Source organism: Macaca nemestrina, chromosome 7 (assembly GCF_043159975.1).
Source record: "Macaca nemestrina isolate mMacNem1 chromosome 7, mMacNem.hap1, whole genome shotgun sequence".
NCBI classification, from domain to species: Eukaryota; Metazoa; Chordata; class Mammalia; order Primates; family Cercopithecidae; genus Macaca; species Macaca nemestrina.
Window position 1 is genome coordinate 67,386,905 of NC_092131.1, and position 12,466 is coordinate 67,399,370.

A 12,466-nucleotide genomic window follows, 5' to 3' on the forward strand; every position below is an offset into this window, starting at 1 on the left:
TCAATGAAGAGCCGTAAGAAGCCCAACAGCCAGTAAGAAGGTTGAGATTTCTATGAGAGTTTGAGGTAAAGTCTTCTAAATGATGGTCGAACCTAGGCAATAAGGGATCATTTAGTCCTTTCAGGAGAAGGACTCATAAATACTTGCTTTTTACCTTTTCTTTTCTTTTTTTTTTTTTTTTTTTTGTTCCCCATAGATGAAAACAAAGGTTGCAAATGCCCAGGAAATTTGGTATACAAAGATAGAAACAGAATAAGTTCCACATTTTGCACAAAGAAGGCTGTCTACCAAGTGATCATGTTATATTGTAAATGGGCAAAAATACATTTGTATTGTTTTAAGCCAATAAAGTTTGGAAATGTCATTACCCTAATTTATGCATCTTCCGAGCTTGGAAAACCTTACATAAGTCAGCAAAGAAAAATTGCAAGCCATATATTGGGAGTCATTAACTTTAGTAAAAGAGAAAAACCTGAGAGCTGGCACCTATTAAAATAGACTTAATGGCAGTAATAGATAAGAACCTTTGATAGTTAAAGGGTGCAAATTTTGGTTATACAAGATGAATAAGCCCTAGAGATCTACTGTACAACATAGTGCCTATATTTAAAAATATCATACTGTATACTTAAACATTTGCTGAGTGGATAGATCTTATCTTTTGTTTGGTTCACAAATAATGATAATACATAAGAAGGCAAAAGGAAAATTTGGAGCTGATGAATAAGTTTATGGCATATTAGGCTGACGGCTTCACTGGTATACACTTATCTCAAAACCCATCAAATTGTATACATTAAATATGTACAGGTTTTTATATGTAAATCATATCTCAATGAAGTGGTTTATTAAAAAGAACATTGGAAAAGAATTAAGATGCTTAATGAAATCGCAGGAAAATTTTAATATTTGCAGAACTGAAGAAGTAAAATTTCCAAGTTTAAATATTTTTAAGAAAAACACAAAGCGGGAAAGGTCATTGATGGAATTGCATCGTTGTTCTGAAACAGCATAAGAATGAAAACCTTGACATAATAAAGACAATATAAGGAAAATATAGGTCAAATTACTTGATAATGCAAATAATAAGAATGCCAGGTCAACAGAGTAACAACAGTCATTTAAATGCTTATATTTTATTAAAAGTCAGCAGTTATTAAGATACATTAATATTTTATTTACCTCTCAAATATAAGAAAGTACTAATTTGCAGGTATAAGTAAAGTGTTTGGTATAATAATGCAGGGATTCAAACTAAACTTCCATCTTTTCTTATCTGCGTGATAATTTTTGTAACAAAGTGTTTCCTCTGTGAAATATGAATAGTAATATAATCTCTATTATAGGAAGGTATAAGGCTTAAATGAAATAATGTGTTTATAAAGTATTTAATTCAATAGTCTTGGAAATAATATGCATCCAAAAATCTTATTACTGTTGTTATACACATCCACACACATGTGTGTACATAAATGTGTGTATGTATTTATATTCTTTATATATATAAGCCCTTCATATATATTTATATATAATATTTAAATTGTTTACATATATTCTTAATATGTATACTATATATATATTCTTAAATTAAATATAACTTAAATCATGGAAATCTACCTATGAACAAGTATACCTTCTGCCCAAAAGATCACACTTCCTGGAAGCCTTAGGGGAATGGAATAACATTGATGAGTTAAAATAACTAAGATACAAGAGTGCTTAAACATGAATAAGATATTGTCTTTGTGTGTGGATCTTAAAAGCATATTCTCAGACATACCATCATTCAGCAAATGTATCATACATGTGCTTTATTTGAGAAACATAGTTGAGATATAACTCTCTGGCGTTCAATTTCAACTCCCTTGCTCATCTTGCCAAACATCATCCTGGAAAAAAAACAAAAGCAAAACAAATAAGAAGGAAACAAACAAATGCAAATTTCTATTCATAGATTTTTTTTAACATACTCTTCAACTACACTCACATTTTAAACACATCACCACTAATCTCAAATTATTCAGTATTGCATCATCAGTAAACTATATTTTCCTTGACATCTTTTATTCTCACTCTCCTAGATGGGATATTTTGTATTCTGCATTTGCTTCTTCATAATTTATTCTCTACTCGCCAGAGTGATATTTTTATTTTGTAAATATTAAAGAGAGATTAGAGACAGTCAGACAATGCCACTGTTTAAAATTCTGGACAATTTCATGAGATCATCAGTGAAATCCCAATGCCTGGCAATGACCTGCAAAAGCTGACCACTCTCCTGATTCTTCAAAAAGTGCCAACTACAGTGGCCTCCATGCTGCTTCCTGATTGTTCCACCATAGTGGACATTTAGATGATATCCATTATATTTTAGCAGCCTTCTTTGCCTTCTTCCCAACTCTTCACCCAGATGACTCAATTTTTAGTTTCTGTTTAAATGTCTTCTCAGCAACCTATCTAAAATGTATCTCATCTACCAATTGCACTAATCACTTTCTACTCTGTTTTTAAAAATAGAACTTAACATTTTCTAAATTTAAGTGTTTTCTCAGCTTTATTATTAATAATAATCTTTTTAACTGCCGGGCGTGGTGGCTCACACCTGTAATCCCAGCACTTTGGGAGGCCAAGGCAGGCAGATCACAAGGTCAGGAGATCGAGACCATCCTGGCTAACATGGTGAAAACCGTCTCTACTAAAAATACAAAAAATTAGTGGGGTGTGGTGGCGGGCGCCTGTAGTCTCAGCTACTCGGGAGGCTGAGGCAGTAGAATGGTGTGAACCCGGGAGGCGGAGCTGGCAGTGAGCCAAGAACGCGCCACTGTACTCCAGCCTGGGCGACAGAGCAAAACTCCAACTCAAAAAAAATATATATATATATTTTTTTTTTTAATTTTACTAATGTATTTTCTGAACATGGTCCTTTGTAGGGATTCAATAAATATTTATTGATTTAACTTTGAATACATTAATAAAAACTGAGATATTAACATGGAAGAGGATATATGATAATAATGCAATGGTGCTTAATTATTTGGTTATTTGTAAACAGTTAGATAGAAATACTGAAATTTGTGTAGGTATACATGGTCATTCTGCTTGAATTTACTCTATGTCTTACCATGAATATAAATTTTACTTTCAACCATTCACCTATTTAACAAATATTTATGTACTGACTACTATGTGCCAGGCAGGATTCCAGGCATTCACATCAGTGAACAAAACAGTAAAAGTCCCTAACCTGTGGAACTCAAATTCTACTTGTTTGAAGACATACAATAAGTAGTAAACTTAATAAATAATTAAATATGTTCTATTTCTAACTGTTGAAGTAGAAAATTTTAGATCTAGAGAAATTAGTGATTCAGATGAATGCAGAAAAATTTGAAACGATAATAATAACAGGAAATACAGACCAGCACCAATAGTCTCGTATAATCACAAGTAGAAAGAAAGCATAATAATTTATTGTAAAATGGTCAATTATGCAAGAGTCTTAAGACTTCCTCTACAGATTTTATCTGGAAAGAAGTATCTGGATTATCCTACCAATTATACTGAAAATCTGAAGGTGCATAATTTTTAAAGTAGGAAGAGATAAAATAATTTAAGGCATCTAGAAGTAGAGGAGTTTAAACTTGAGAAGATGAAAGGATGAATGGACTATAGCTTGTAATTTTGAGCACATCAGGCTCCTTGATCTCCATAGGTGCAAATATTAGAAGTGAAAATAAAATAAAATAGTTCCTGGTAAGCACCTTTATTTAGTTTGATTAGGTTGCCTATGATGCTGTCATGTATTGCCTCTTAATGGCACATTACATGACTTACCAACACCGGTCAAGGTTATATGAAAGAGTAAACATTTTGCTGTTGCCAGAATTATATTAATACACATATGTAGGGAAGTTAGGAGAATGCCAAATAATGGGGGTTAAACAACCATTGCTTTATCAATACTGGAGGGAACATTCATACCAGACTGATAGTGATGATATATCATTCAGTGATGATCAAGTTAAATGGGTATGATGATTTAATATATGTTTGTCACAGGTTTGAGTGTTTAGATGAAGAAGAAAATATTTCAGAACTACAGCATCAACAAAGTTTATATATTATCAAGTTTAACTAGTTTTAAAAATATATTATATTAATATGTGATAGTACACTTCACCGTTGAAATAATCACCAAAGATCACTTCAAAACATTGATAAAGGGTTTAATTTCCACTAATTCTCAAAATATTGGAGAATGATAAGCATAAAAGAAGAAAGGATAGGTATTAAAGACAAAATAATGTTTACATCTTCTTTTACACAAAATAAACTGAATTAAGTACCTATATTTATATTTACAATACAATGGACACTAGTTCACTTCTGTGATGAAGACAAAAAATAAATTCCTGAGCTGTTAATGGAGTTTTATTCTACAATGCTATCTTCACAGGATTTCTGTGGGTTTGAAAGAAAAAAGCAATAACAGTATAGCCACTCTGTGTAGGGTACAAAATAGTGTTTTGTTGTTGTTCTTTCTACTGAAGATGAAACATGAATAAAGTTTGTACTTATTATAAAACGTATGAACATGCTTCATTGTTTCAAAATGCAAAATTATATTGCTTAAAGAGAAAAAATCCCTTAAGAAAATAGATTTCCTTCTCTTTTGATTATAAATCATGTGTATTTAGGCAATTTTCCTTAAGAAATCAAAGTATCCCTTTTTCTAGTTTGAAAATCAGACAATTATTTGTGAAAAATATAAAACAGGATAAAGAATTTGCCTTTTTTAATTCTCCAAGAGGTAATTACTTTCTTGAAAGTTCTTTTTTTAAATATCAGATTAAGTTGAGGCCGTGTGTGGTGGCTCACACCTGTAATCTGAGCATTTTGGAGGCTGAGGTGGGGGGATCACCTTAAGCCAAGGAGGTCAAGACCAGCTTGGATAACATAGGGAGACACTGTCACTACGGAAAATTAAAAAAATTGCCAGGTGTGGTGATACATGCCTGTAGTCCCAACTACTCAGGAGGTTGAGGTGAGAGGATCCCTTGATCCTGGCAAGTCAAGCTGCAGTGAGCAGTGGTAACACCACTGAGCTCCAGCCTAGGCAGCAAAACAAGACCCTAATCTCAAATATATATATATCTGCATATATATATATATATATTCGCATATAAATAAAGTGCAAAACCACATAATTCTCTAATTCCACTTACTATATTTGTATTAACGAGGTTGAGAGCCTCAGAAATTGAATAAGTTCTTTCCATAATCAAAATAATTAAAAAAGTAGTTTTCTTCTTTTTCAAGAGAAGTCTCTTGGGGAGACTTAAAAGCCATTTCATATGGAGTTTCAGGATACATTTTTAATAAATTAAAGATAAAAATTGTAAAATAACTAACTGAATGAATATTTTTAGTAGTAAGAAGACAATCTATACCATGTAAATAATGTCAAATAAGTTTTGCCCAGCAGTGTCAAAGTTAGTGATGCTTTCTTAGTTCAGAGGATAACACTTTTCAGATTTGTATATAAATTTATTAATATCACAGTTTGTTTTATTTTCCCTGATAAAAGCTTTCTTCATATATATAGAGGGCTTCATATATAAGCTTTCTTCAGGTATATACATGACTTCATATATATAAAGTATATATATGAATATATATAAAGTATATATATGAATATATATATAAAGTATATATATGAATATATATATAAAGTATATATATGAATATATATATAAAGTATATATATGAATATATATAAAGTATATATATGAATATATATGTGGCTAATTAAAAGGCAAAATAATCTTTTAGATATCCATATATTATATACATTATTCAAATACTGACTTAAAGAGATGTTTTCACTCAACTTGATGGCATATTTATGGTCTATTTCTTCATTGTTTTATAATTCCCCTAGATTAGGAAACAACTATTTTTGTCACCTTTGCTTCATTTCTCATAGGCATCAGACTACATAAACATTCTTAAAAAAAAAAAAAAAAAAAACCAGAGTATAACATTATAATAATTGAATCAGGTTAAAGTTCCCTGAGGTATTCTGGAGATAGGAAGTGTTTTCATTTTAATTATTTAAGAATTGAAATATTTATTTTATTATGAATACAAGTTTCTTTAATCACTGCAGAAATACTGAGCTTACATAAGTCCTAACTTTCAATCTCACAGCTTATTTGACATCAAATAAAAATAAGCCATTAAGAAACATTCAAGGCAGCCATTCCTGGATTGTAAAAGTAACTAAGTTTATTCACTATTTTGCTGACTTATTCTTGAAATTTCCATTTCTTATACCTGCAGTGCTTTTGTGTTTTATTTCTGCCCTGGTTGGAGATGCTAAATTTTCTATGTTTCTACTGTTACTTAATACTTGAAAAATTAGAGGCATCTTAACGATTACTGAGAACCCATATACTCTAGACAAAATTTGTTATTTTTGGCATTTCTGCCCACTTGGTTTACTAGTCATTTAACATTTCTAATTCTGAGATAGCTTCTGAGTTACATATACAATTCTAATATAAGTGGCAGCCAACTTAACACCTACTGGAAGTTTCTAATTTCTTTTTTCAAAGGAGATATGTTCTTAAAATCAACTGTCAATGTGTAGCAAATTGAAAATTTTCCTGCCAAGTTTGATGAATTTCAGGGATACCTAAGTGATCAAATGATAAAACTCTGAATAAACAGTCCCTTAGAGACAAGTTTAGAGAAGTTAACTGTCTAGTACTCACATTCTTCTCACTGTGATTATGTACATGATTATATGTGTACAGGGAGAAATTACAGATATGCGTGTTTATGTATATGCACGTGTATATATGTGTGTGAACATGAGTGTAAACACTATAGATGTTCATATTTATTAAAATATCATGTTATGTTTTGCTTTTGTTTAATGGTAAAAGAAGAACTGAACAAATAAATTTCTGAAACAGGTAATTGCTTTTTGCCACATGTGATGTTGGTTTCTTGAATCCCTCTACAAGGCAAAGAGAAAAAAAAAGGGAACTACTAAAGTTATTTGCCTGTTTTCAAACTATCTTTTATTTAAATTGTAGAAATGAATGTCATATTATGTAAAAAACCTGACATAGTCTCTTTAACTTTCTATATTCCTTCCCATTTTATCCCCAAACTTGTAATTTATTATTTACATATTCTTGTGGTTTATATAATTTTCATTTTGTGACTCAATAATCATTTCTAACAGTCTGCCACACTTGTAGAGGCAAGTTCAATGTTCACTCTTCAAGTATTTTTTTTTTAAATAGAGCTTTCCTTATTATTTATAACAGAGCTCAGATAGACCATGAGAGCTCATTTCCACTGCTGATATAACACAAATTTTTAATCTTGCCAATTACAAGTAGATTAACATTTTTAGTTCTCATTAAACTTCCTTCTACACCATTCAAAAGGGATTTCTCTGTTTTTTCCAGCTCAAGATAATGACTGGATGTAGTGAGAAGTTTATAGTCTCATAGTAGCAGCTGAATTGGTCTCTGGTTTGCCGTCTATCCTACAGACCTTCACTGATATTACTGGTCGAGTCTTGTTCAAGGTTACCTGCTGGGTACTTTTATACCAAATTCTTGTCCTGATTTCAAATCTATTATTCTCCCCTCTTTTTCATAATGAGACCCCTTGAATCTCAGCTATATTCTCTGCAGAATATTAGATGATTTTTTAGTGGGTGCATTCTGAACTAGGCACAGGAAATTAATAACAAAAACATTGACATTTATTATTATGTGCTATGAAGACAGTAATTCAACCTGAGTTGTTTCTGTTTGGAAATGCTAAAAATTTCACTGTATATTCCCATTGTAAGTTTATTTAATTTTAAAGAAATAACAGGCACTAGTGAGATATCATATTAGTAAAAAAATTGTACATTCTATTTGGTAAATTAGAAAATAGACAAACATACCAACATTTTTATATAGGCCTATACAAGATTATATGAGCAAGGACAAAGTTGTCTTAAGAATACACTCTCTTAGGACAATGGAACCTATGACAATGCAATGATACTTTATACATCTGTATTAGGTAGCTTCTTACACAAAGCATATATTGCTTTTATAATATAAAGATGAACATTTAAAATATAAAATATTTTAAAATACACATGTGTATAATTTGTTTATCAACCAGTCTAGGCTGGTAGCATTTAATCAGAGAGAAACTTTATACATGCTCACCAATGTTGTTTCTTCTCAGACCCTGAGACCCACATGTATTTTGCAGCTTTTTAAAAAATACAGGTATACCTTGTTCTATTGCACTTCACATTATTGCACTTCACAGATGTTATGCTTTTTACAGATTAATGATTTGTGGCAACTCTGTGTAGAGCAAGTCTATTGGCACCATTTTTTCCAGCAGAATGTGCTCACTTCATGCCTTTGTGTCACATTTTTGTAATTCTCACAATATTTCAAACTTTTTCATAATTATTAGATTTGTTATGATGGTTTGTGATTTTTGATGTTACTATTGTAATTGTTTTGGAATACCACAAACCACATCCAGGTAAGACAGCAAAATTAATTGATAACTGTTGTGTGTGTTCTTACTGTTCCATAGACTGACTGTTCCCAATCTCTCTCCCTCTCCTCAGGCCATCATATGCCCTGCGACACAATATTGAAATTAGGTCAATCAATAGCCCTACAGTGGAATCTAAGTGTTCAAGTAAAATAAAGAGTCACTTTAAATCAAAATATATAAATTGTCAAACTTACTGAAGAAGGCATGTCAAAGCCGAGGTAGAACAAAAGCTAGGTCTCCTGTGTCAGTTAGCCAAGCAAGAAATGTTCTTGATACAAACTAAAGTGTTACTTCATGAACATACGAATAAGATAAAAGCAAAACAGCCTTCTTCCTAATAAGGAGAAAGCTTTAGTGGTCTGGATATATGATGAAGCCAGCCACAACCTTCCCTTAAGGCAAATCCCAATCCATAAAAGATTCTAACTCAACTCTATGAAGGCTAAGAGAAGTTAGAAAGCTGGAAATAAAATTTTGAAGCTAGTGGAGGCTGGTTCATGAGGCTTAAGGATACAAGCCATTTTTGTAACATAAAAGTAAAAGTTGATGCAGCAAGTGCTGATATAGAAGCTGCAGCAAGTTATCTAGAAGATCTAGTTCAGTTAATGAATGATGGTGGCTCTACTAAATGACAGATTTTCAATGGAGACAAAACAGCTTTCTGTTGAAAGATGATTCCATCTAGGACATTCATAGTTAGAGAGAAGTTAATACCTGGCTTGAAAGTTTCAAAAGAAAGGCTGACTTCACCCAGGCTAATGCAGCTAGTGACTTTAAGATGAAGCCAATATTCATTTACTATTTTGAAAATCCTACATCTCTTAAGAATTATGCTAAATCTACTCTGCCTATACTCTATAAATGGAACAACATACCCTGAGTGATAGCACATGTTTACAGCATGGCTTATGGAATATTTTAAGCCCACTGTGGAGACCTACTGCGCAGAAAAAAAAAAAAAAAAAAAAGGATTCCTTTCAAAATATTACTGTCCATTGACAATGAATGTATCTGGTCACCCAAGAGTCCTGATGGAGATGTACAAAGAGTGTAATGTTTTCATGCCTGCTAACCCAATATCCATTCTGCAGACAATGAATAAAGGAGTAATTCCAACTTTCAGTCTCATTATTTAAGAAATAAATCTCATAAGGCTACGGCTACCATACATAGTAATTCCTCTGATAAATTTGGGAAAAGTAAACTGAAAACATTCTGAAAAGAAGTTACCAGTAAGAATGTTTGTGATCCATGGAAGAAGGTCAGAATATCAAGATTAACAGGAGTTTGGAAGAAGTTGATTTCAACACTCATAAATGATTTCAGGAGGTTCAAGATTTCTGTGGAGTTCAAGATTTCAGTGAAGGTGTGATTGAAATATCAAGAGAATTAAAATTAGAAGTGGGACCTGAAGATGTAACTGAATTGCTGCAATCACTTGGTACAACATACATGGATGAGGAATGATGTATTAATTAATGATGGTGGCTCTACTAAATGACAGATTTTCAATGGAGACAAAACAGCCATGTAAAACATACATGGATGAGGAATTGCTTCTTATGGATAAGAAAGGAAGTGGCTCTTGAGACAAAATCTAATTATGATAAAGATATTGTGAACATTATTGAAATGACAAACAATTCAGAATATTATGTAAATTTAGTTTATAAAGCAGCAGCAGGTTTGAAGAAGATTGTCTTTATGCTTTAAAGAATTCTACTGTTGGAAAAATGTTGTCAAACAGCATCACATTCTACAGAGAAGTCTTTCTGAAAATCCTCTATGTGGCAAACTTCATTGTTGCCTTATTAATACTTTAAGAAATTACCACAGTCACCCTAAGTTTCAGTAGCTACCACCCTGATCAGTCAGCAGTCATCAGCATGGAGGCAAGAACCTCTACCAGTAAAAAAAAAATTACAATTTGCTGAAGGCTCAAGTGATCATTAGCAATTTAAGCGATCAAATATTATTGAATAAAAGTATATACATTTTTAGATATAATGATATTGCACACTTACTAGGGTGCAGTATATTCTCATATAGTGTGCATGCACTGAGAAACCAAAATGTTCATGTGATTCACTTTATTGCAATACTCAGTTTATCATTGGTGGTCTGGAACTGGAACTGTAATATCTCCAAGTGTTGCCTCTACTGGGGGAAATCCCACCCCCAATATTTAATGTGGGTTCTTTTCAACCTCCCTAAGTGTTGGATGGTCTAAGAAATAAAGGGGAAGAGTACAAAAGAAAGAAATTTTAAAGTTGAGTGTCCGGGGGAGACATCACATGTCGGCAGGTTCCATGACGCTCCCTGAGTCGTAAAACCAGCACATTTTTTATTAGTGATTTTCAAAATGGGAGAGAGTGTATGAATAGAGTGTGGGTCACAGAGATCACATGCTTCACAAGGTAATAAAATATCACAAAGTAAATGGAGGCAGGGCGAGATCAGAGGACCACAGGACGGGGAAAAATTGAAATTGCTAATGAAGTTTTGGGCATGCATTGTCATTGATAACATCTAATCAGGAGACAGGGTTTGAGAGCAAACAACCTGTCTGACCAAAATTTATTAGGTAGAGATTTCCTCATCCTAATAAGGCTGGGAGGGCTACAGGAGACCGGGTCTTATTTCATCCCTTCAGCTTTGACCTTAAAAGACAGCCACCCCTAAAGGGGCAATTTCGGAGGCCTACCCTCAGGGGCCATTCTCTTTCTCAGGGATGTTCCTTGCTGCGAAAAAGAATTCAGCAGTATTTCCTTATTTGCTTTTGAAAGAAGAGAAATATGGCTCTGTTCCGCCTGACTCACTGGCAGTCAGAGTTTACAGTTATCTCCCTTGTTCCCTGAAGATTGCTGTTATCCTGTTCTTTTTTCAAGGTGCCCAGATTTCAAACTGTTCAAATGCACGTGCTCTACAAACAATTTGGGCAGTTAATGCAATCATCACAGGGTCCTGAGACAACATACATCCTCCTCAGCTTATAAAGATGATGGGATTAAGAGATTAAAGTAATGACAGGCATAGGAAATCACAAGAGTATTGATTGGGGAAGTGATAAGTGTCCATGAAATCTTCACAATTTATGTTCAGAGATTGCAGTAAAGACAGGTATAAGAAATTATAGAAGTATTAATTTGGGGAACTAATAAATGTCCATGAAATCTTCACAATTTATGTTCTTCTGCCATGGCTTCAGCTGGTTCCTCCGTTCGGGGTCCCTGACTTCCTGCAACAGCCTCCATTAGGGAACAAAATCACAGTTCACTTTAATGACAAAACATTAATTTCTCTTCCAAATAACACTTCTCGTTTACTAACTAGTTTGGCTATATAAGCCCTCAATTTGGAAGGCAAGGGAAAAGTGTGGCTCCTCTTTAAAAACTTATTTGTGACTTTTATGCCTGATCATAGCAATTACAAAGGCTTTACTGACAAGACTTTCAGGGAAAAGATGCCTTTCCCACACTGGAATTGGTGCACAGCTGTCTCTGCAGAGATTGCAATTGAACTTGAACCCTTCTGGCCCATTCATTCTTTTTGCATATTTACATGTCTAGCCTGATGCCTTCATTCCTAGGTTTCTTTATCTGAGGCCTTTGGCAGAGTTCCTCTGGCACCTATTCTGAGACCTCCTTATTAGGGAAGGAGAGGCAAACATTGAAGACCCTTTTCCCCCACTGACTCAGTATCCAGTGCTTTGCCAGTCCTAGCCCTTTCCCTTTATCCTACTCTCAAGTGCAGGGCCCATAAAACTGCTAGAACATTTTGCTCAGGGTTCCTGCCACACCACCCATGTCTGGACTGATCCATCTCACCCTCTACAGGTGTGCTATTCTGTGGGAAAATCTAGAATATG